General features: G+C 40.5%; 1 protein-coding gene across 7 annotated transcripts in view; it reads left to right on the top strand.

Moving 5' to 3' along the window:
* Nucleotides 1–25,346, top strand: part of 5-HT2A (5-hydroxytryptamine receptor 2A) — a 237,483-nt gene that overhangs the window by 151,310 nt on the left and 60,827 nt on the right. For 6 of the 7 annotated variants that reach the window (XM_072302855.1, XM_072302856.1, XM_072302854.1 and 3 more), the window contains one exon: nucleotides 19,608–19,655. The exons of the other annotated variant lie outside the window; for it this stretch is intronic. The gene's annotated coding sequence lies outside the window, so the exon portion shown is untranslated. The remainder of the gene's footprint in view (nucleotides 1–19,607; nucleotides 19,656–25,346) is intronic. 7 annotated transcript variants of the gene reach the window in all.

Below are 25,346 nucleotides of genomic sequence, written 5' to 3'. Positions count from 1 at the left end.
GAGTTCACAACACACAAAGCGTCAAAGATGTGTGTTTAGATGATTTTGGAGATTCCTAGTGGTGCAAGCAAGGCTATTTAGTCAATCGAATCGTGCGATTCGAGATCTTTCACTTGTGAGTTTAAAACACACAAAGCGTGTCAAAGCGTGGAAGATGTGTGTTTACCTGATTTTGGAGACTCCTAGGGTTGCAAACACGGCTATTCGATCAATCGCATCGTGCAATTCCAGATATTTCACTTGTGAGTTCACAACACACAAAGCGTCAAAGATGTGTGTTTAGATGATTTTGGAGATTCCTAGTGGTGCAAGCAAGGCTATTTAGTCAATCGAATCGTGCGATTCGAGATCTTTCACTTGTGAGTTTAAAACACACAAAGTGAGGAAAATGTGTGTTGGTGTGCTTTTGGACATCCCTAGGGATGCAAACACGGCTACTGGGTCAATCGCATCATGCGATTCGAGATTTTTCACCTGTGAGGTTAAAGCACACAAAGCGTGGAAGATGTGTGTTAACGTGATTTTGGAGATTCCTAGAGGTGCAAAAACACGGCTATTCGGTCGATCGCTCATGCAATTCGATATTTTTCAGTTGTGAGTGTAAAACACACAAAGCGTGGAAGATGTGTGTTAACGTGATTTTGGAGATTCCTAGTGGTGCAAGCAAGGCTATTCGGTCAATCGCATCATGCGATTCGAGATTTTTCACTTGTGAGCTTAAAACACACCAAGAACGGCTATTCGGTCGATCGCATCATGCAATTCGAGATATTTCACTTGTGACTTTAAAACACACAAAGTGAGGAAAATGTGTGTTTTCGTGCTTTTGGAGATCCCTAGGGATGCAAACACGGCTACTAGGTCAATCGCATCATGCGATTCGAGATATTTCACTTGTGAGTTTACAACACACAAAGCGCGGAAATTGTGTGTTTACGTGATTTTGGAGATTCCTAGTGGTGCAAAAACACGGCTATTCGGTCGATCGCTCATGCAATTCGATATTTTTCAGTTGTGAGTGTAAAACACACAAAGCGTGGAAGATGTGTGTTTACGTGCTTTCGAAGATTCGAAGGGGTGCAAACACGGCTATTCGATCGATCGCGTCGTGCGATTCGAGATCTTTCACTTGTGAGCTTAAAACACACCAAGAACGGCTATTCGGTCGATCGCATCATGCAATTCGAGATATTTCACTTGTGACTGTAAGACACACAAAGCGCGGAAAACGTGTGTTTATGTGCTTTTGGAGGTTCTTAGGGATGAAAACACGGCTATTTGGTCGTTTCGAATCATGGGATTCGAGATTTTTCACTGGTGAGTTTAAACCACACAATTCGATCCGCTCTTGTCTTCCGTTTTAATATGTTCATAGTGAGAGATTGTGTGTGAGAGAGAGAGAGAGTGATCAGATTCTAGTTCCTCTGCATTTCAAAGAGCTCCACATTTTGGTTTTATTACACAGCTACAAGGAGACGAATACTAGTAAATATTCAGGTAAAAAGTTCATACAGGGAGTCCCAAAAGTCCGTACCCCCCCTCGTAACTTTTGAACGGTTAGAGATAGAAAAACGAAACTTTGGGAATGTTTCTATCTTAAAGGGGTCCATCTTCTAGGGGGGGTCAACATTTTTGTCCCCCCCTCAGGGGGGGCGCGGGGGCCCCCAACTTTTTTTTTTCAAATAGTAACCCCTATCTTGTGATACATCATTAGAAAGAACATAAAAAACTAAGAATTTTGGCGCAAACCGCAGATCAATATCTTAATTTTTGACCGAGTTATGATAGGTCAAAGGTCAAATTTGACCTATTTTCAAAAAATCATATCTCCGGTTCAAATTATCGTAAAGAAAAAAATAAAACGGGAAAATTTACCAAATTGTAAGCACTTTCAAGTAAAAATCACAGAAATTACTTCAAACTAATTTTAAGGGGGGTTTCGGACCCCCCAAATACGTCATTTTAAAGGTCATACGATATTCGCGCGAAATGAGCCAATTTCCCCTTACTTTTCCTCAACATTATCTTAGTAAGTTCAAAATTAGTTCAAAATTGCGTTTTCAAGTCCCCAAATTTCGAACAAAGTTTTAAAAGAAAATGAAATTTCAATGGTTGAATTGAATTACCTTAAATTTCGTTTTTTGAACTTTGCTTGAAATTTGGGGACTTGAAAACGCAATTTTGAACTAATTTTGAACTTACTAAGATAATGTTGAGGAAAAGTAAGGGGAAATTGGCTCATTTCGCGAGAATATCGTATGACCTTTAAAATGACGTATTTGGGGGGTCCGAAACCCCCCTTAAAATTAGTTTGAAGTAATTTCTGTGATTTTTACTTGAAAGTGCTTTCAATTTGGTAAATTTTCCCGTTTTATTTTTTTCTTTACGATAATTTGAACCGGAGATATGATTTTTTGAAAATAGGTCAAATTTGACCTTTGACCTATCATAACTCGGTCAAAAATTAAGATATTGATCTGCGGTTTGCGCCAAAATTCTTAGTTTTTTATGTTCTTTCTAATGATGTATCACAAGATAGGGGTTACTATTTGAAAAAAAAAAGTTGGGGGCCCCCGCGCCCCCCCTGAGGGGGGGACAAAAATGTTGACCCCCCTAGAAGATGGACCCCTTTAAGATAGAAACATTCCCAAAGTTTCGTTTTTCTATCTCTAACCGTTCAAAAGTTACGAGGGGGGGTACGGACTTTTGGGACACCCTGTATATGTACAACCGGAGGAATCAACTCGTCTTTCTTCCCATCGTATCAGGATACATACATAATTGAGTGCTGATTCAGACCTAACTTCTCAATCTCATGAACCCTATTTATTGGACTGTTTTGCTAATCACTTTATCTCTATCAGGGGACTGAGTTCAACGGAAGGAACCTATATTACACCTCAAAATCAGCATTATCAAGTTAGTGTAGTATGCCCAAATTTTGGAGTAATACACTAACTCTTTTTTTACGGTGCAGCCTCATTCCAGCACTCCCATACAGTGATGGAAGAAGCTAAAATCATAAGTTTGCGGAAAAGTCGCTAACTCATTTGTGCCAAAATGGACCACTAGACAAAGTACGAATTTCAGCATTCTGATACATGATTCATAACCAAAATTTCACGTAAAACACGATGCACACAACAAAAATTACCGAAATCAACTCCTTCTAAAGATATTTAAGGATTTTTGATGCGTGAATTCAAACCGCCCGCTCATGAAAACTCAATGCTTTACGTGATTCACATCGCGCCCTAAACGTTATCATGACAGTCTCTACGATACACAAATCTGGCAACCTCAATCTTGACGCTTTGGCTCAGCTGTAGCAAATTTCTGATAGTTTGAGCAACTCATGGTGGGACATGAACATTGCTCGACTGAGAAGCTTGCTGAAACCGATGTAGTGCGCGATTTGATTCACGTAGAGCTTTGAGTTTCTTGTGAGCGGGCAGTTCAAATTCCTCGTAACCAATGTGAAATAAAAACGTGAATATCTTCGTTAGGAGTTGGTTTAAGTAATTTTCGTTGTGCGAATCGTGCTTTACGTGAAATTTTGACTGGGTAACATGTATCAGAATGCTTAAATTCATACCTTGTCTAGTGGTCCATTGACAATTCGGCGCGCGGTATTGTTCCTTAGCCCACCATATAGTAAATTCATGGAAATATACCTTCTGTTGCGTGAGATTATGTTATGGCCAGGTGCCACGATATCCCGCGACCCCTCCAAGTTTCGAGTGAAGGGACGGGCCTGACCGACGGTCAGGCCATTATTTTCAGTTTTTTCCCCGCGTGAAATGGAACAAGAAAAAAAGAGGGAAACACGGAGCGTTCAGGGGGCATTTTCCCGGGGCCCCGGGGCGCGAGGATTAAGAGGCGCACAGTGGATCGAGTCAATTGGAGAGGTCGGACAAAATTTAAAAAATTTAAACGCTTATAAATCCGTTTATACTGAACTTTGAGGTTCTTAAAGTGGCTCCAATGGTTTCCTTGTAAAATTTCTTCAATGAGCTACCCTCGAAACGTAAAATGTGAAAAAATAAACATCAAAATTTGAAGTTTTAGGCAAAAATTTCATGCCCAGGAAGATAAAACACATTTGATCGCGAGTTCAGACTCTTAAAAACATCGACAAGAAAATATACTCTTGATTCGATCGGATGTTTGCTTGAATCAAGAGCCTAGCCTCTTGATTTGAGCGGACTTCCTTTTGATTTAAGCAAAAATCTGATTGAATCAGGAGTATTTTTTCTTGTCAATGTTTTCAAGAGTCTGGACTCTAGATCCAATGTGTTTTTTTTCCAGTGAACTTTAAACGCTAATAAGTCCGTTTATACAAAATTTTGAGGTACTAGAAGTGGCTACATTGGTTTCCTTGTAAAATTTTCTTCAATGAGCTACCCTCGAAACGTAAAATGTGACGAAATAAACATCAACATTTTGAGTTTGAGTAAAAAATTTCATGTCCGACCTCTCTGATTGGCTGGATCCTCTGTGCGGCGGTGGGAAACGAGCGTGGGTGTAACGAAGCATGCGGACGCGGGCACCGCAGCGTGCTCGGGAAAGAAGTAACGACTCGACGCAAAATTTCACGCATGGCGGTGAAGCGTTTTTCCTGAAAATCGGAGCGGAGGCGGACCCCAGTCACTTCTCGTTCGACGCGAAAAGTTAGGAGCCATAGAAACGGGAATGATTAATTTCGTCGCGAAGAGGGTAATTTGCGAAGCCCCCGGGTTCGCAGTACCGACACGAGACAATCCTTAATTATTCCGGGCGTATGACCGTGTACATACAATTTATTGTTAGCGCCCGCCTGACTTATTGCTCGTGTTCTGATTCCGCTATGCTGTCAGATTAGGGTGCGGCTGATCCCTACACGGAGACGTCCATAAATCACGTCACGCTTAAGGAGGGAGGCGGCGAGGTCTCAGTTAGCGTGACAGGGGATGAAACACTGCGTAACGTCGCCCAAAAATTGGTGTACAATTTCGATTTTTGAGAGGTGTCGATAAAATAAAGTCGAAGCAGGGGTTACAGTTATTTGAATGAAACTAATTTTTCTTAATGTTGCAGTAATTTTGGCAACACTAGGTCAAATGTAGTCTTGATATTCCTCAGCAGGAGCTAGTGAACCTATTATTCATCAATTCCTCACAAATTGTGAGGCATCCCTCCAGGCATGGGTCGAAAAGTGATTTTCGTTTTAACACCAGGCATCTTGTTTCTTTGTCACAGCGGTGATGAACTTTTGTATTTGAGCAAAGTAACCAAAAACGTCTCTTCCACCGATCGACCTGTTTTCGCCCATTTGAAACAATTTTGTGTCACTTGCCAGTTTACTATCGCTTTGAGCCGGCTTATCTAAATTTTATTCAAATTGGCTCAATTTTGAATACCTTTATCTTAAGAGGTAAAATTGATTGCCACCCTGATCCTAGCTTTTCGATTTTTTGGTTTCAGAGAAGAAAGTCGCACTCGTCTCATTTCAGTCGTTTCTCGTAATGGCGTTTTACTTTAAATTTCCCCTTTGCTCCTTGGCTTTGGAGGCGCCTTTGGCAAACCCATGCAGCAATTTCGGATGGGAGGGGGTGGGGTTGTTACCTACATATGACATCTTTTGCATTTGCAATATTTCTGTAGAGCTCATATATTCAACAAATTGTAAACATTTATTGTAAACAAAACAATGAACAACATCGACTCGGCAACTACAAATTTGATGTCCGCTCGTTTTCGGTGACGGTGCGGATTTCAACCTTTTTCAAAGTGAACATTTGCTTACGATTTTACCCCTAAAAAGTCAATCCGCACGGCCGTATCTCTTGCGTGCAACAGACTCCTTGCCTTCAAGGTGCTTAACGCTTAGAATTAGGTTTTTGATTCAGTAAGCAGGTTTCAATGAGCAATACTTCGGTGGCATTCACGTACTGAGAATTCAATTTTAATTTAAATTCAGCGTATAAAATGAAGTCTTGGTTTAATTTAACTGACACGTCTCAGAATTTCTGTCATCAAAGGCCCCCATGTTGCCTTAAATGGATGCATTTAAACGTATCTCCTTGCCACCGTCCGCGACATCGGAGGATGCGGATGCCCTCTGAAAAAGGCACAACTTTAGTACACGTATACGTATACCGCCGGACTTTCACCATCTTTGCTGCCAGAAGATGTCCATCATCCCGTTTATAGAGAAAAGAAGGAAGACGGCAGCGAAATAATCACTTTTAAATTCAATCGTGGCGTGGAGTTATAGGTTATCCCCCCAAAAAATAAAGCTATAGTAAGGCGTTGACAATGATTCACGGCGTACCTGACTTAACTTTAGCATAAACCGTGTAAGACCTCCGGTTCCTTGATATTATTATGAGACAAAAGATGTTCACTCCTTTACGCACCATCTTCTGTGCATTCTCTATATCTATCACATTCCCTATATCTATCACATTCGCGGGCTAGATGTCGCCACTTTCCGGCCAAAGTATCATAAGCGCCATGCGACGTTTGAAAATTTCCGCCGCTATTTTATTTTTTTACAGAGAAATCGTTCAATGAAACTGTCCAAAAATTTCATTGAATTTTTTTTTGTTCTGCCGATAAAATTCAGTAAAATATTCAAACAGACTCGACCAACAATTTCTCTGTATCAAATAAAATGGCGACGGAAATGTTGAAACATCGCATGGCGCTTGTGATATTTTGGTCGGAAGGTGACAAAATGAGCCCGACGAGCGGGCTCCTCTCAACCTTTTGCTGATCGAGTACCTTAAAATGACGAATATAGACGTGCGGGATTGCGGGAATCATCTCTGACCAGAGACATATTTTTTATTTCGCCATCAGCGTAGTCACAATCGGAGAGAGGTATTCAAAATATCCTCCCTGATAGGTCTTCACCGCGTTCATTTGACATCGGGGCATTCCAGACGACGACCGGCATCATCATGTTCGCTGTCAAAGAGTCGAATGCTCCGATGTCAGCACTAATCACGCTCGACGGGTTGAAAAGGTTGAAAGAGAATGGAAAGTAGATGGAAAATCCCCCCTCTGCTGGCCACACACACGGCTCGCGCGGAGCCTTCAATCCGAAATTCAGATCCGTTATTTGTCAACTGGAAGCACGGATTGGGTGCAAAATTTTCACTCATTGTTTCCCACGGAACCCGCGAGCGTAACAATGGGGGCTTACTGTCCATCTTCGATCGATGATTTCAGGGGGATTTGAATCGAGCGAGCGCGGGAATTTGCCGTACCCCCCGAATAAATCCGGCGGATTTGCCGTTACGGTCAGTTGAATCAAGAAGCAGTTTGACATTTGGACCGTGTTAAGCAGAAAGGAACCAAGCCACATCAGCGTTTGCCAAATCTAATTCGGCAATTTAATCGGGAATGGAGATGTTGCATGTGTGAGGAATTTGGGATTTGACAGTTGATTCTTATTTAAAAGTTCGCGAGAAACACGATGGTGCCACTGGTTTTCTCTAAAATCATCTCCCAAGCTCAAAAAAAGCTCTCAAGTTGAGGCCAAAATGGAGGGGATACCCCGCGCTATCCTGAGAGTCCACGTCTACATCAATACGAACTCTCCATGCAAAGATAGGGAGCAAATACATTAGCAGTGATGCCGTGTTTTCAGTTTTGGAGTCCCCAAATAAAGTGGCAGCCCTGTCAATGTATTTGCTCCCTATCATTGCATAGAGAGTTTGTTTTGATGTAGAGGTGGACTCTCAGGGTAGGGTGGGATATGCCCTCCATTTTGGCCTCACTTTGAGGGCTCTTTTTGAGCTTGGGAGATGATTTCAGAGAAAACCAGTGGCACCATCGTGTTTCTCGCAAACTTTTACGTAAGAATCAATGGTCAAATCGCAAATCCCTCATACACTGAGAAAAAGCTATGGTTTATAAACCTATTAGAGGTAAATATGGAACACCTATAATAGTCGTAAATAAACTAATGATTCTCGGTCTGTGAACCATACTAAGGTCTCTGTACCTAATTAAGGTACAGAGACCATAACTAAGGTATATGTGCTATTATTATATGTAGAGGTACTACTATTAGTGGTGTTCCATATTTACCTCTAATAGGTTTATAAGCCATAGTTTTTTCTCAGTGTACATGCAACATCTCCATTCGCCGTGCCCCCGAAAAGATCCAGTGGATTTGCCGTTACGGTCAGTTGATTCAAGAAGCATTTTGACATTTGGACCGCGTTAAGCTGAGTGCTGAGTACACTCCATGGCATGGCCGGATTTACCTACTCTTGCCGCCCATGGTATTTTGCCGCCCTCTTCTCATTCATTTTGAAACATCAATAAAAACCATCAAGTGAACGTGCCGGAGGGGAAAGGGTGCATAAGACGCGTTCACTCGTGTTGGACACATTTTTTGCGTAAGCCCTGACAACACTGCTAGCAAAAGTCCACGGAACTTCGCGCGAAAGTTCAGTTCCGTAAACCTATCTCGGTGGGGACAAGGCCTTTCATTTGTAAGAAATGAACTTAATAATTAAGAAAGAACAAACATAAATGTGGTTTAATAATTTTAACTTTCGCCGCCGTGCCGCGCTGACCACACTGAGTTTGGCGCAATGCGTGAAGTATTCATGTAGTCTTGTAGGCACTGTGCGTTTCACGCCGCGCCGACCGCTGTTGACCGTAGTGTGTTTGACGCAATGCGTGAAGTATTCGTGCAGTCTCGTAGGCGCTAATAAGTGTTACATGCCGACCGCCGCGTCGAGGGCTTCACCTTTTCATCTCAAGTCCTCGTCATCATTTCTCTTTGCACCGCGCCATTCCAGGCTAAATTACGTGTTTGGTTTCTCTCTAAACTCAACTAATTAAAGGTGCGCAGTCTTTTTGATCACCGAAATACGACAAAATTAGCAATTAATGAACTCTCAGGAAATGAGAGATTTTGTCACCTTTTCTTGTTTGTAATTTTTTTCTGAATCCGATTTTTTAGTACCTGCATTTAAAAAAAATTGCAAAATTTGCCGCCCCCTCATTTTGCCGCCATGAGCCGCGGCCCATATGGCCACTCCCCCGGCCATGCTCTATGGTGAAGTGCGTCACTTACTGCAGACAATATTAAATTCATGAAGGTACTACGTTTAGATTCGACGATAGATACAAACGAATTCATTATCCGTTCTTAGGAAAATCTAGTAAATACCAACTTACGTTGGCGAGCAGCCTCAGAGGTTTCAAACACATGCAAAATTTGCACGAGTAATCCAATTTTAAAACTATGAAACAACTTTGACAGAAGCCCCGGAGGTCGCACTAAAAATCGATGAAACGCATGACGCATACGCACTAAACATGAGAGCGCATCCAGGCGTCAGTGATACATACGTCATACATGCTACCCCGGATGTGCGTATTCTGCTGTGTTCTCCGATCAAATTATGCAAATCAGGAGCAATATTTTTGAGCCGCTTTCCGGTTGCGGTAATAAAATATTCAGATTCCTTCGTTTCTGGCACGACTCGACTCGAGCCGATTCACACTTGGACGTATTCCTGTCAAATGGAACTAAGGGCACTAAGACATGAGCCCTGAGACTCATAAGAATATATGCATAACAGGGCTCACGTCATAATGCACATAGTTCCGTTTGATAGAAATACGTCCACTTATCCGGGTCTAGCGATTGCTCGACGCTTCTACTGCCAAAACCCTTGGCGACTGGATGAAAAATAACGCGACAAATTTGATCGTGGAGTAAACACATTAAAAAATCAAACAGAAAAAAAGTATCAATTCTAGAGTGCGGCCGTTTTACCGCTCCTCTGGCTGAAGGGCGTTTCTTTATTTCCACGTGAGTCCTGTTCTCCGTACGATTCTCTGCTTTTCGGGGCTCATGTGAAAATAGAGGTACGCCCTTAAGTAGGAGGGGTAACGAATTGTGTGACGCTTTTTGATTGGTCGCGCACAAATGTCGTGGTAAAGAAAAACGCCGTATGAGCCGTCCATACTTTCTTCAATAAAAAATGGAATTGCTAGGAAAATTAAGGATATTTGTCTTCAAATTTTTCGCACGATTTTGTTCGCCTTAAAATCTAAATTATTTGAGAATTTCGAGGAAAAATATGAGAAACATCCTTTAAAAATGTATATTTTATCGGGGGAAATTAGGCAACTCTCAAATGTTCATACGTCATTTTTCCACCGCACGGCAGAGGAGGTCTTTCTGATGCTCCTCTTACGACCGTTGATAAACAACCAAAATGGTGACTTCACACAGCCTTTGGATTCCTTCCAGAGAGCATCATAATCACATCGTAAAATACCATACATGGTTAATGATGAAACGATTTAAAAGTATAAACCACGGGCCTTTGTATTGTGTTATAAATAAAGTGCTTATTCCAGAGGCAGCCGTTGATTACATACACGAGGAACAGCTGGGGATTGGTAACACATGCATCAGGAAAAGTTTTTCGTTAAAGGGTTGCTATTGACCTCTTGAACTCTATCAGGTAATGAGAGCGTGTGTTACCTTACAACCGTCAAAGCAGCATGAAAACCTCAACTCGCAGATCAATTAAACAAAATTGCAGATCTTTCCTTTGCTATGAAAGACGCACGAGGTGATTGTATTGACATTTGATAATTCTATTGGCATTAGGTAATTCCATTGCGCCGATGCATTTTATTTTAAATAAAGGCACTTCCCGTAAAATTAGTTCTCACTCGCATTAGCTTGACGAAAATAAATCGCGCACAAAATGACCGACCGTTCAATTCATAAAACCAAAGAGTATTTCATGATGGCAGGATTTACGAATGGATACAGTTACCACAAATCCTGTTGCGTTGACAACAAATCCGGTGAGAAAGTATAAGAAGGAAGTTTTAGTAGATGCTCAGGAAAACGTCTCAGCATGTGTGACCAGGAGTGGAGTCAGATTCACCCACCCGCGTACCTCGTTTTCCTCATGGCTTTGGCTTTTACTCAGGTCCTGCGGTTAATTGAGCGATGGACGTATTTAACCAGTGTGTCAGCCTAACTACGTTCCACGTTGCCTAATTTCCACTCATGATACACTCTATCACAAGGGGAAGAGTGTCTGGAAATCATTGTCAATTTCTCTGCGGTTTTAAATAATACATTCACGTCATTTCAAATCAGTATGTAGCCCAGTTTTATTTCCAAAAAAAGTAAGCAAAAAGGTCGAAAATTAGGTAAAATGAAGAATGGTTTCGGTTAAACCCGGTCAATCATGACTAATTCTCTCCCATGCTAAGGAAGAACGCCGTATAGATATTCGAGAGTTGCCACGTTTCCCCGGATAAAAAATGAATTTTTAAGGAGAATTAGTTATGCATTTTTTATTTATTTATTTATTTTATTTTTTTAAATGTCAAGTCTTTTAAATTAAATTACGGAAATCGAATATAAAGACCTTGCAGGGACCGTCCTTCTTCGGTCGTTATAGACGATAGTTGTTATAAAGCATAGGAAAATTTTTACGCAGTCACTAAATTGAATAGCGAAGAGTAAAGCTGTGCTAGCGCTAGGGTATGAATGAGGGCAAGGTTTCCTCATTTGCAGAAGAAAAAAACACCACTATTCTTAACAAAACATTTTTATGTTCCTATTTTATTTGTTTGTCACACGCGGTGTACACTGGGCGAAAATCGTGTACACCGCGGCCAGTAGGTATGACATCGATAAATTACGAACTTTCAACGAAAAATACCTTGGTATAGGCGCAATGGGTAAAGTGTGCATGCATAGGCGGTGATATGCAGTTTACGCCGACCGCACTGTGTTTGGCGCAATAGCGCAACGCGTGAAGTATTTTCACAGTCTTGTAGGCGCTAATATGCGTTACGAGCCGACCGACCAAACCGCACTGTGTTTGGAGCAATAGCGCAAGGCGCGAAGTATTTTCACAGTCTTGCAGGCGCTAATATGCGTTACAAGCCGACCGGCCTGACGGTACTGTGTTTGGCGCAATAGTGCAATGCGTGAAGTATTTTCACAGTCTTGTAGGCGCTAATATGCGTTACTAGGGGGCTATGCCTCCTGCCCGCTACGCGGCCCAACCCCCGGAGGGCGCTTCGCGGTCTCTTAGGCCCACGTCGACAGTAGAACGACCAAAAAATGAGAAGATTTTCATCCACGATGCATCGACAAAGCTGGCGAGTATTTTGAAGGGGATAGGTAATGACTTGGTAAGCTGCTTAAAATGTTAATTTCCTTATTTCTAAGCATTCGAATAAGAGAGCAACGAAGTTTTTAACTTAAAACCTGGGTTTTTTTCAAGTTGTGTCTAATTTTTTCTTGAAATAAAGACACAAATCGCAACTCGAGTTTGACTTTCCTTTATTCCAAAGCGTGTAGTTTCCTTACCAAGACGAATTTATGCATTTCGTAAAAACAAGCATCTCCAGTAGCTTATCAGCTTTCAAACAAGCCCAAGAAAACTTCATTACAACGCTCGGTTCGCCTACTATGACAAAAGTCCGGTTTCTTTTGGGACAGCCCTCGTATTCGATATCCACAGTCTTCTCAATTTCCTCGGTTAATTCGTTTTTTATCGAAAAGAATCAACGCCTGATGTCTCGTATGACATTCTTCCTTAGCACGGCAGTTCTAAAAATCGCAACTTCACACTTGGGACAAAACTTGGGCATTGGCGCGCGAGATGGACACGGCGGTTTTTCTATCAAGCGCTGAGAATGGAGCGGGATCGGCGATTCGTTCGAGCGGGCAACAGCGCGCTTGTCATTCGTGGTCGTTCCCGACCATTAACCATCAAACAGCTGTTCTGTATTAATTTCCTCACCGCGGAACCCTTTTTCCCGGCCACATCACTTACCACCCCTGCTCCCTGTTCTGCCCACCGCGGAAAATTCCCTGCTGAGCGCCTCGCTTTCTTCGCCCTTGATTTCCTCCCTTCGTAGGCGTCGATTTCGTCAGAGTCTCTCCCACCGTTTAAACGAATATTTGCACTGAGCTCCCACGTGAGGAAGCCGTACGGCCACTTTCGACAGTGTGCTTGTCACCGTTCTATTTGGAAAAATATCACCCATGGCGACGATTGGAAGATCACCGTGGTAGCAAAAGGCACGGAAAAAAAGCACGAGGTTGTTGGATGATATGGACATTTATTATGGATTTATGGATTTATTATGGACCAATTAATTGTGGTAGTGCCCCAATTAATTATGGAAGCACCCCAATTGATTATGGTAGCACCCCAATAAATTAGGTAACTAACCCAAATATTGCGGTACTACCCTAACTTGAGTTGTGGTACTACCACAATTAATTAGAGGTGTCCATATCATCCAACAAATTGGGGTAGTACCACAATTTTAGGGAATAACCGCTGACACTTTTATTCCGTGAGGATTATCCGAAACTAGAGGAACTCATTACCTTCCTTGAGAAAGAAGCTGCTTACGCAGGCAGGCGATCTAGTAACATCAAGAGAGGAGATGAGCAAAAATGCTCAATCAACGTCAAATAAAGAATCTTCGATTAATTCATCAAACAAAAATTCATTCAAGGCTTTGGTCACCACCACGAAGGATGATGAGTTTCAAAACTCTTTTGGACAAATCAGCGCAGTCCCTGTCCCTGGTACGCTGAGCGCAAAACCTCGATCAATTTACAGGTCAGGGTGTCTACTAAAACAGGCTGGCCAAAAATCAGTACTTTTACAGTACATTCCCGAAAAATTCAGTACTTCCTCAACAGAAAAATTAAGTACTTTTTCAGTACCTACCTCCAATTGACGAAATTCAGCACAATTCAAAATCTGAATTTCCCGCTCAAATTGCGAAAAAAATGACAAAAAAGTGAAAAATTCCGGACCTTCTTGCGGGATTCCGCACTTTTTCTGTACTTCCGGACCGCCCTTAAAAAGTCAGTATCATTTCCGTACTTTCCAGGAATTCCGGACTTGTAGACACCCTGAAGGTGCTTAAAATTTAGAGACTTGCAGTTTGGTAAAAGGCTAGAGCTTGTAAAACGCGTAAACTTAGAAAGCGCTGTCTCAGCGGCATGCATATGACCGAGAAATGCAACTAAGATGTTAGCTGCACTGCTTGCAATTCAACGAGCCACACAATACATGGTTCGACCTTCCTTCACCTATCGCGACTACCACCAAAAACAGAAGAATTCGGTAGCCATGGTCGGCATAACCTCCCGATCCGATTCGGTGATCTCATTGGCATCTGTTCAGCTCGAAGTTTTCTCTTCCAAGAAAGTGGCAATGTTGGGTATTAAAATTATTAACTACTTGTGGGAGATGAAAAAACAATTTCTTGAATTTTTTTCGAAAGATATCGCTGCTATCTTGAGTTAAATATGTAGTAGACTCTAAAAAATATCTTCTAAATTTCATTGAACATTCATTTAAGTCTTATCCATTAGTGCAGAACACAAATCATCAACACGTGAGATTAAAATTACTTAACTTTTGTTGTAGTGGTATCGTTTGAATAAAGTGACCAGTGCATTCCATCCCTTCAAAAGGGAAGGTTTCTTTTCTTCTAGTTGATTTGAAAAAAAAAATGTGAATGTAGAGAAAAAAAGATTGCCTGGATTTTGAGTCACTAAAAGCCAGAATATCAAGATCAATCAAGATGAAATTTAACTCTCTAGTATCGAGGGGATCCCCGGAGATCAATTCTCTAAAAAAGTGTCTCTATAAAGGGAAGATTATTCGAAGTGGGTATAAAACAAGTCTCATTTGACGTTATTGCAAGTCTCCTATTAAATGGAATGACGGAAAACAGCATAATACTAAAATTCGAACCCTCAAGGATGAGAGAACCTGACCATTGCCTGGCCCCAGTCAATGGGAGAGGAATCACCCACAGGACCCTCATCCCCAGTGAAATCACCATCAGGACCCTCATCCGCAGTGAAATCACCCATGGGACCCTCATCCCCAGTGGAATCACCCACAGGACCCTCATCCGCAACAGAACCAAAGTTTCGTCATTGAGAAATTAATGCTAGAGGTCGACACAATGAAGAAAACAGCGGAGAGGAAAAGGGATGCAGAAAGGAGGGAAGAAGAAAAGAAACAGGAGAGGCATCTTTGATTTCATGACGATGATTGATTTTTTGATGATGATCGATCGCGCACTTCAGCACAATATTGACCCTAACCTCAATCCGGTTAACGGGATACCTATCTATTCTGTTCCGATTCACGGCATCACCAAAATTAATCTCGATGAGCACCGCGGTAAAATATTAATTCGAGATTAATCTGTGACTGTCATTAATAAAATGTCCAGCTAGACTCCAACACCGAATGTCTTTCAATAAATTGATGAGTTTTCTTAATAACTTCTGTACACTTTTCTTTGACCGTTGTTGATCTTAATCCTGGGATTAATAGTTAAAATAGGGATATTTCCTTTTCATTTTTGGTTTATTTTAATTTGAGGATAACTTAAATGAATTAGATTTTTTATTTTAGCTACTCTAATAAAGTTGATTCCTTTGATTTTATTATATTATTTATTTTCTATGTCAAGGTTTTTCTTTGATGGAGTTAGTTCAACAGTTTTTGGAAGTTTTATAGGATTAAATAATGGTGTTATTCAAAAAATGAATGTTACAGGGAATACTGTTAATAATCAAATCCGAAAAAGGTGAAGCATGAAGTAGAAAATCGCTGACATCTCTCGCGATTGAATACTTTATCGCAGGGGAAATTGGGAAACATGAGGAAACTCATACGCCGTTCTTCTCAAGCACGACAGGGGAATATTTTCCCCTGAAAATGGGAGCAATGACTCCCGAAACTTAGGGAATAGCTCGTGAGTTTAATAAACGCAGTTATACTGGAGAAAGTTTGTTTCTCCATGTGTAAATTGAAACGATGTTTTTCCTCTTAGCTTTTTCCTCGTACACATACATTCGCGGCTTTAAGACCTCTCGGTTGAAGGAGAAATCTTGTCATTCGTGTATCTCCCGGGCACCCTAATTGTTCGGCATTGATTCAATTGTCAAGACAATGAGGAAGATTAGTCTACAAATAAAATCTAGTTTGTTGATCACGACTTGTTGCGTTTCGGAAACTTGAAGTAAGCAGCCATGCTACCGCTGCACTTGGTTTACGAGAGTTCCGTTTCCGCTTCAATAGTGGTCTTATTTCTGCGAAAAGGAACTATGTGCATTGAGACATGAGCCCTGAGACCCATAATAATCTACGCATACAGGGCTCACGTCATAATGCACTTAGTTTTGTTTGGAAGAAATACGTCCTATTATACCTCGTCGTAAAGCCTGTCTCGAATCCCTTATTCCATTTCACATTTGGATGCGAGATTTACCAAGTTAAGAATTTTCACTCTTCAGCCCCCAATTCCTGCCAATGAAGACCACGCACTTTAACATACGAAAACGTATTACAGGAAGGAGGTGTGTATAATGAAGACGAATAATCTCCATGCAGTTGTTTCGACTTCTGTAAAACCGCAAAATACTGTCATTTTAGTAATAAACGATAGATAATTTTCAAATACAACCTACAATGTTGCAAATATCGAAAAGACTCAGGAATGAAAAGTTTAGAAAAAAGTTTTTAGTAACTGCTCTAAACACTGATAAATGCAATTATTGTAGATTGTCTGTATTGGCCCTTTTCTTCTTGGTTTTCATTCCTTTCGGTCAAATTCAGATACGTTACCAAGTCGTTTTTATCGTTGATGCCTATCGTGATGTCGTGAGATTTAACACAAGGAAAGTCTATTTACTTAGCTGCATCTCTCGAAGGCAACGAACCCACTATTACGATTGCTCAGCATGGGCAAGACAAGAATCAGAGATAACAAATTGTTTTTAATCTTGAATGGCAATAAATAAACCTCGATAGGTAATAAAGGAGCCAATATTCGCCTTGATCGGAAAGAATTGTACTCTTAAATACATCTCATTTCATAAGTGCGCGAACAACGTTCACTGCTTTCAATGAATCGTTCCAAGAATGTCGCTGGATGGTATGAGCCAATGCTGTGTCCCATTCCGGAAAAAGTATTACAAACTATTTTTGTACCAAAAATTAGGTTACTCGCGGGTTCGAAATTCTTACAGATACGTTAAATAAATAACAATGTACGTGTAATAATGAGAAAATAATAATTTTCTGAGTAATTAAAGGAATTAATCTGTGACTGTTAAATACGTGGGAAAGAATTCAACAAAAACGCAATTATCACGCACCAAGAATCACACATAGATACCTAATACATACGCCACTGTGCTCACAAGACAGTGGCGATTCTTGAAATTAGGCAACAGTGTATTCTCCCCATTTATATGCACTTAAAACAATCGATTCTTCGTGAGGCAGCTCGCCTCCCCTAAAATTGATGTTTTTAATGGATTTAAATGGAGGAGAAACAGTCAGCAAAATCGACACTTCACAAGATCAAGTCCGAACGCAGTTACACGGGCGCCACTTTCCTTACTACAAAATATTTTTTCTTGGACTGTTGTTAAATTATTATGAGTAAATGCATCCTTCGCATATATTAATATAATTTAGGCGGAGAAAGCATGTACAGCAAATCATGCATCATCAAATTTTGCCACATCTTAAAGTCTTCACGGAATGAGACGAGTGAGGGTGTATAATTACAACAGAACACGGTGTATAATGACTATAAGAGCACAAATCGTGAGTGGTAATTGAGAATGTCTTTTAATTTTTCGTGTAAAATATGGTTGTAGGTATTACAAAAATATTTTTAAAAATGTTCACGATATATTTATGTAATGTGATAAATATAACATCACTTCAAAGTATAAATTCTCTAGGGGCAGCCTGTCTTAAAAATATGGACTGTTTAACTTCTGTACTCTAGTTGAATATACGGTTTCTAACGTGCGGGAATAGCCGCTGCTCGTAACTCCCGTTTAAAAGGAACTCTGCACACGATGATGACTTCGTTGCCGTGATGAAAAGGAGCTCCTTTAAAAAAAATAAATAATAATAAATAAATAAAAACAATGAAATTAAACAAGGAAATTAAATAGGATTCGAAAAAGACAAGATTCACGCCACAATTAACTAGGAATGGGTACCTTAAGATTTAAAAACTTTCACCTACACGATGAACCCCGAGCGGCTGAGGGCAGGTTTGCCTCCGGATGAAGTTGCGTCCACTCAGTTAATAGTCAGGACCGGAACGAGGCTCATTCTTCGCCGCGAGACCTACGAAAACTTATTAATCTACACTACTCATTCACTGGAAGCCTCAGAAGTTCGACCGAGAGGGACATTGAGCCAAGCTTAAGCCTGAGAGTTTTGAAGAAGACTTTGAGCCTCTTTGTTCGGTCAAGAGCGCGCTTTTCGTCCGAAGAAAGCTCGAAGCCACCAAACCCTTTGAATAGTAATAATTGGTTGGCTCGACATTGGAGTGACACTTATTTTTCTCTTTCATCAAAATATTGAGTCTCGAATATTATTTCTTCGATCTCCGTCATAAAACCTATTATCCGCATTTTTATAGTATATATCATGTCATAGCCCGAGTAAATCTACACAGTTAAAAATTTCCGTGTTTAATGACACTCTGTTTTTTTCTTTTCTTTTTTCTTCTTCTACTTTTGTAAGATCCACGCAAAGAACTCGGTATGTCAACATAATTTTGTGTTAAATTTACCGAAACCGTAGGTAACTCTGAGACATTGGGGCATGGAGGAAAATGTCCTGCGGAACTTACGTACCTACTCTTGTTTTCCTAACCATCATGACGCTTTGAATGATCACCGATGCTACCCTGACGGTTTGCGCTTATAGTTACAACGAGGTCGCAGATTTTCAACACATAAATTTGGTCGCTGCAACACAAATATTTGGTCGGATTTTACACAAGGAACTAACACAACAGAAATTAACCAAAAGCTTGTGTACCTCGTCTTTAATTTGCCACATTGAAACGATATTTTGATTGCTTTTCGCTTGCTGTGTCTACATCGCGACGGTGAAACTTCCAAACCACGTCTCTTGTTTGCTGTGTTTGAAAATCTCCAATTACATTTTATTTTTTGATAAAAGAACGAATCAATATTATTTTTTGTAGTTCTTACAAAATTTACTTGGCGCAGACGAAAAAATCACAGAGTTTTTAAAGAATCGACGTTCATTTGTTTTCCATTTAATAAATAAAGTTTTACGGAAAGTCTGCAACACTGGAAAACAACGTATTGGATCTAGAGTCCAGACTCTTAAAAACATCGACAAGAAAAAATACTCTTGATTCAATCAGATTTCAGCTTAAATCAAGAACCAAGCCTATTAATTTGAGCGGATTTCCTTTTGATTTAAGCTGAAATCTGATTGAATCAAGGGTCATTTTCTTGTCAATGTTTTCAAGAGTCTGGATTCTAAATCCGATGTGTTTTTTTCCAGTGAACTTCGCAAACGGAGATACGTGGTTTGGAGGTTTTACCGTTGATATCCTTGTATACAAGCGCCTAAAAATGTTTTTTCATCGAAGACCACACCAGGTTCCACTTCAATAGCCTCGATAATGATTGCAACTGACCAATTGTGCCCTTTTGTAGAATATTTTGGACTTTTATAAGTTACTCATTTCAGTTTTCATTTCTGTTACAGATGAAAAATGATGCGCTAGGATTCAAATTCATCTGAAACTATCTATCGGTGAGTGATATCTGAGAGTCATTCGAGCATACGTTAAGTTTGTCTACGTTAATTTGGTCAAATTACGTTTGATGAAAATTAGACCTTGACTTCGTACCCTTCCCTTGCATCTTCATCATTCTGTCACATTAAACCATTGGTTAATTAAGAAATTACGAGGTTGAAGGTATGGAGCAGTGTATGCTCAGAAACGTAACGTCGACGCCGTATTGACAGTTACAGTTCGATGGCCAAAGTACGAAATCACGTACCTTCGTTTGCAACGTTACGGACTTCCTGTCATAAGTTCATTTTTCCATCGAAAAATTAGTTCGCTTATTTGTTAAAAACTTCCGTGATCTTTCCGTCTTTGTTCGCGGAACATTCAGTAGATTTTCCAAGTTCACTGAATAAAAAACAGTCTTATAATTCGCCGCCAAGAGATATAGTTTTCCTTCAATCAAGAATGTTGTTGCTTGGATTAAGCTACTTATTTTGCTTAACCTCAGCATTATTTTTCTTTTTTTTGATTCTAGGATAATTGGACTGCTTTTGCAATCCAGATAACCACTAGTCTCAGCGGCATGTTCAAGAATCGAGTAGCGTGCCTGGGCTTTCCGATACATCGATTGTTATGCCATTTAACCTATGGAAGAGGCTAGAGATACAGGTTCCGTATTGCAGGAATACCTGTAATATCGCATTCTTTACTAGGTTTGATTGCCGATAAAATAGTCTTGACGCCCGCATTGCAAGAATCATCAGGCTTGAGCCAAGCAACTTTTATTTCAGCGTCTTTGACTTGTTTCTCTTCAAAAAAATAAAATAGGGGAAGAGATTTTCGAGCACCACAATAGCGTTAGGTGGTTTCGATCTTTTGCTATCAAGTTGTTAACATCAGGTGCTACAGGTGCGGTATAAAATCTAAATTTTCAGCTCCAACGTGGCAACCCCGAGTTCATGTTAGCTCTTTCATCAAGGATATTCATTTTGGCATTTGCACATATCGTCGTCCCTCTGACGTAAGGGCGTATCTCAATTTTCACGTGAACCTTGTTATACATAAAACTCCGCTGCTTTTTGGGGCTCATTCGGAAATAGACATACGCCCTTACGTCATGCGTCAGAGCAGCGACGATATTTCCGTGTAAACAGCTCACTGACATGAGACTTTTGAGGTTGCTCGTTACTCACGAGCATGACTCGCTGTTGTAAGTTGATTCGAGACACTCCGGGGCAAGGGGGGGGGGGGGGAGGAGACGCTTGACAAAGGAAGGCAAGCGCAACTGAAAATGAGCAAAAAACGTTGATTCTTCGCGTTTAATTTTGTGCACAGGTCCATCGTTTTCGAATAGATATGAGGTGAAATCTATTAATTATTTCTGTGAGTATGAAACTCGAATTCTTTAGAAGCTTGTGAGATAATGCATGGACATGTGATTCATGCAACACTTCATTATCTTACACATATCTCAAATTGCAAGGTGGTCCAATACTGCCGTGCTAAGGAAGAACGCCGTATGTGCATTCGAGAGTTGCCAAATTTCCTCTGAGGAAATGTTTATTTTCGAGGAAAGTTATGCATATTTTTCCTTGAAATTTTCAAAAAATATAGGTCATCTTCCAAGCCAAAAATCAAACTCATCGCGAATTTTAGTTTTCTTGTTCTTCTGATGGTTTATTGGCTCGTGTCTGGATTTCAGTTTGTGAGCTAACAAAGCGGGAAAAATCGGGTTACCCTCTGAAGTGACGTCACTCAGTGCTGAGTAACCCCCCCCCTCACCTCATCCCAGTACTTTCACGCGCATTCAGTGTGGGACCCTTCCTTATTCTGCCGTGCTAAGGAAAAACGGCGTATGTACGTTCGAGAGCTGTCAAATTTCCCCAAATAAAACATGTATTATTGAGGAGAGGCATGTATATTTTTCCTCGAAATTTTCAGACATTTTACATTAAAGTGTGAATGAAAGGGTCTGACAAAATCGAAGAAAAATACAAAAAAAATTACCAGCGAGTTGGTTTTTTGTTGAGTGAAATATGGCAACGCCTGCAAGCTCATACGGTGTTCTTCCTTCAGCAAGGCAGTATTGGAGCGTGACGTAATGGGTGAACAGCCCCGAGGCAGGATTAGTGAAACGGTTGGATTTCGTTGCGACGCGGCAACTGTGCAAATTGAGCGCACGGTGATGGATGGGCGGCGAAATGCCTGACTGGATTCGTCCGGATGATGGTGCGCGGCGATGGCGAAGCCGTTAAAAACGGCGGCCTTTGATCTCGGGCGCTTCTTCTGGCGAACTGGAGGTAAACAATAAAGCGACATCCTCGAGAGGAATCGCAAAGCCCAATTCAGACAAAAAGCCAAGTTCAGTGCCGCCACTCAGTGGGCTCGGCTCCGATTCGGACCCCAACTTTCGACCCCCCCCCCTCCCGCGCCGTCCTAAACCACTTTCGCCACGCCGCACAGTGGATCGAGTCAATTAGAGAGATTGGACTTAACAATTTTGACGTAAACTGCAAATTTTGATGTTTATTTTGTCAAATTTAAAATTTTATAGGGGTATCCATGAAGAAAATTTCAAGAGAAAACCAATGAGACCATTTTCAGAACTTCAAAGTTTTGCATAAACAGAGTTAAAAGCATTTAAAGTTTCCAAATTTTGTCCGACCTCTCCTATTGACTCGATCCACTGTACGCCGCTCGTCGGAGAGCTCCTCAGAACGAATCTTAGGTCGCGACTACTCCGCCGCGGAACAGCTGCCTCGAGAAGAGAATTATAGTGGGCCTGTTGAAGATTTCAGCTTGAGCAAAAAGAGAGAGCTAAAAGCTTACAGAAAATGGCTCAAAAATCACGAAGATCATCGGGACAGTCTGAAATACACTCCCAACTTCACAATCTGCGTAAGAAATATGCGTTTTTAAGCTCCCCGCTTCAAAATCGATAGTACAGCACAGGCGATCATTTCGTGAGTAAAGTCATGCGTCCAACCCTTGCGCCTATCTAACTGCAAAAAATATTTCATTCGATCGGTCAAATCGAATGGTTGATTTCCGCGTGCGCGTTTCTTATGTTTTCACGAACGAGATTCTTCAACAACGAACAGCTAAGATACGCTTTTAGGCATAATGAGTCTGTTTTCTATCGAATAATAAAAGTTACCATGTTTAACATAAATTTTCTGATAACTGGCTTTGGTCATGAAAACAATTGGGTCGAGCTCGGCATAATTCTTCTGAAACTTTTGTGATAAAAAAAGAGGAATAAGCACATTTTACGGTATTTCACTAGCCAGAAACAAAAAGATGCTCTTTACTTCGCTGCTCCTCCCTCCCAGTGGTGTGGCGTGCTTTGCGATACATCGATTGATCAGCCATATAAATCATGGAAAAGGATCGCGGTGTGTACTGTTCGGAAATGGTGTACACCGGGGTAATCGACACCAAGAAATTATGATTTTTCAACGACTTGAGCGCGCAGGTACAATACGCGCAATGCATGCAGTATCATGCAGACTTGTAAGGCGCTACTATGCGCTATGCGCGAACCGTGCTGTACGCGTAATGCATTTTCAACGACTTGAGCGCGCACCGTAGAATACGCGCAATACATGCTGTATCCTGCAGACTTGTAAGGCGCTACTATGCGCCATGTGCGAAGCGTGCTGTACGCGTAATGCATTAAGGTATTCGCAACGAACAACTTAATAATAGATTCTTTATCATAAGTTCAAATGGCATAAAAAGCGATACTTCGTAATTCACGCCACGCCACTGTCCTAAACGTGGCAGACACATAATTAACTGGATCAAAATCCAATTCTTTTCACGGGTATAATTTGGCAATATGTTCATAGAGTGTCTCGTTACTTACGAGCATTTCCTGGAGCAGTAAATTTGAAACGATGCGAAGTTTTAATGAAGTTGGAGAGAAGTTAGTGAACAGCTTGATTAATTCGCATCAATTGTTCCGATGACATAACGAGCCCAAAATATAATTTTCCAATTTCACCTTAACAGAAGTTGTAAAGCTATTATTTCAACCAAACACGTGACTCGACGTGTCATCGGTAATAATTGATGTTATTTACAGAGAATCGTATGGATACTGGAAAGTTTCGGACTCCTTAGATTTTCATTCCATAAAGCCACCGGGCAAATGTGAATATTTTATCAGGTACAGTGGACTCTCGATAATTCGAACCTCGATAATTCGAAAACCTCGTTAATTCGAAGGAAAGTCCGTTTCCCTTGAAAATCTGTCGATAATTCGAAGAAAATCAATGAATTTTTCTCCCCTCGTTATTTCGAAATTTTTAAGCTGGCGTGGCCCTCTATAATTCGAAATTGCGACGAAAATTCTCTCTGTAATTCGAAGTGTGGAAAGTGAATATGGTCCTCCCTCTATAATTCGAAATAAGACGGTACACTCCCTCTATAATTCGAAGTCAACTGTTTATGTACCTATGTGTCTGAAAGAGCTGATAGGATTGTCAAAATGTAAACATGTAATTAATAATTTTAAAATTAAATATAAATAATTAATACTTAATAATAACTTAGTGTAATTTTAATCTCCGGGAAGAAATAAACTGATATTTTTGGTTCCTTTTGACTTAAATCCGTCCATTTGCCTCTCCACATTCGAACCTCTCTAATTCGAAATTTCCCCACATAAATCTCTTTAATTCGAACTCTCTTTATTTCGAAACCTCGCTAATTCGAAGAAAAAACCGATTCCCTTCAATTTCGAATTATCGAGAGTCCACTGTATACGGAATAGTCTCGGAATAAGCTAATTGTCTCGAAATTGAGAATTTGCAGGTGTTGGAAATTGTGTTGATTTCATGTGAGAGAAGAGACGACTGAGTGCACTGAGCATAAGAGTGCCCGTGATTTCTAAAATGAACAATTATTAGAGGAGGTATGGCCAAATGACCTAATCTGATAAAATGGATGTTTCTAATTAGTAAAGCATATCCTCATAATTTAAGCTTATTAAAAAAAGAAGAAGAAGAAGAAGAAGAACAACAACAACAACAACAACAACACAAACAAATAAAATTAAAAGCAGATTGCGTTTTGTCCAGCACAAGCTTAAGCGTGTATGTTTTTCTTTTCATTATTTGCGGCCTTATTCCCGTTTTAAGTTGTTTCTTAGAAAAATATGCATGAATTTCGTCAAAAAAATTGTTTTATCACGGGAAATTTAGCAACTCTCGAATGTTCATACGACGTTCTTCCTTAGCACGGCAGTGTATACATGATGTGTCCAGAACCGATGTGATATGACACCACTGTGAGTCAGAGCTCGCAAGCAGAGAGGGCTCTTGGGTGCTTCACGTTAAGTGGTTGTTTCCATGCTTTTTTAGGACGATGGGACCGGCAATTGAGAGTCATGAGGGTGGATTCAGGTTGCCGCAGTGCAGGCACTCAGAAAATCAGACTTATAAACATTTGAAGAAGAAATACCTAACATTCTCTTGAGGACATTGTTTAGAAGAGAGATTTTTTATACATTAAATCATTTATACGTTGTATGAAAAATGGTTGACTGTGAGTAACTGCTGTCTACAGAGAGGCTCGGAGTGCGATTGTCTATTTATCATTAATCGCAAGAAAACGGTGTATTACATTAATCATAGTGCTCGTTCTCTAAAAAAAATTAATCTGAACATCCGGGACATTGCGAAATTTCTTCCAATAAATGAAAATTA

Source organism: Bemisia tabaci, chromosome 7 (genome assembly GCF_918797505.1).
Source record: "Bemisia tabaci chromosome 7, PGI_BMITA_v3".
Lineage (NCBI taxonomy): Eukaryota > Metazoa > Arthropoda > Insecta > Hemiptera > Aleyrodidae > Bemisia > Bemisia tabaci.
The sequence above is the reverse complement of the archived record's forward strand: the minus strand, read 5'-3'. Positions and strand labels throughout refer to the sequence as shown.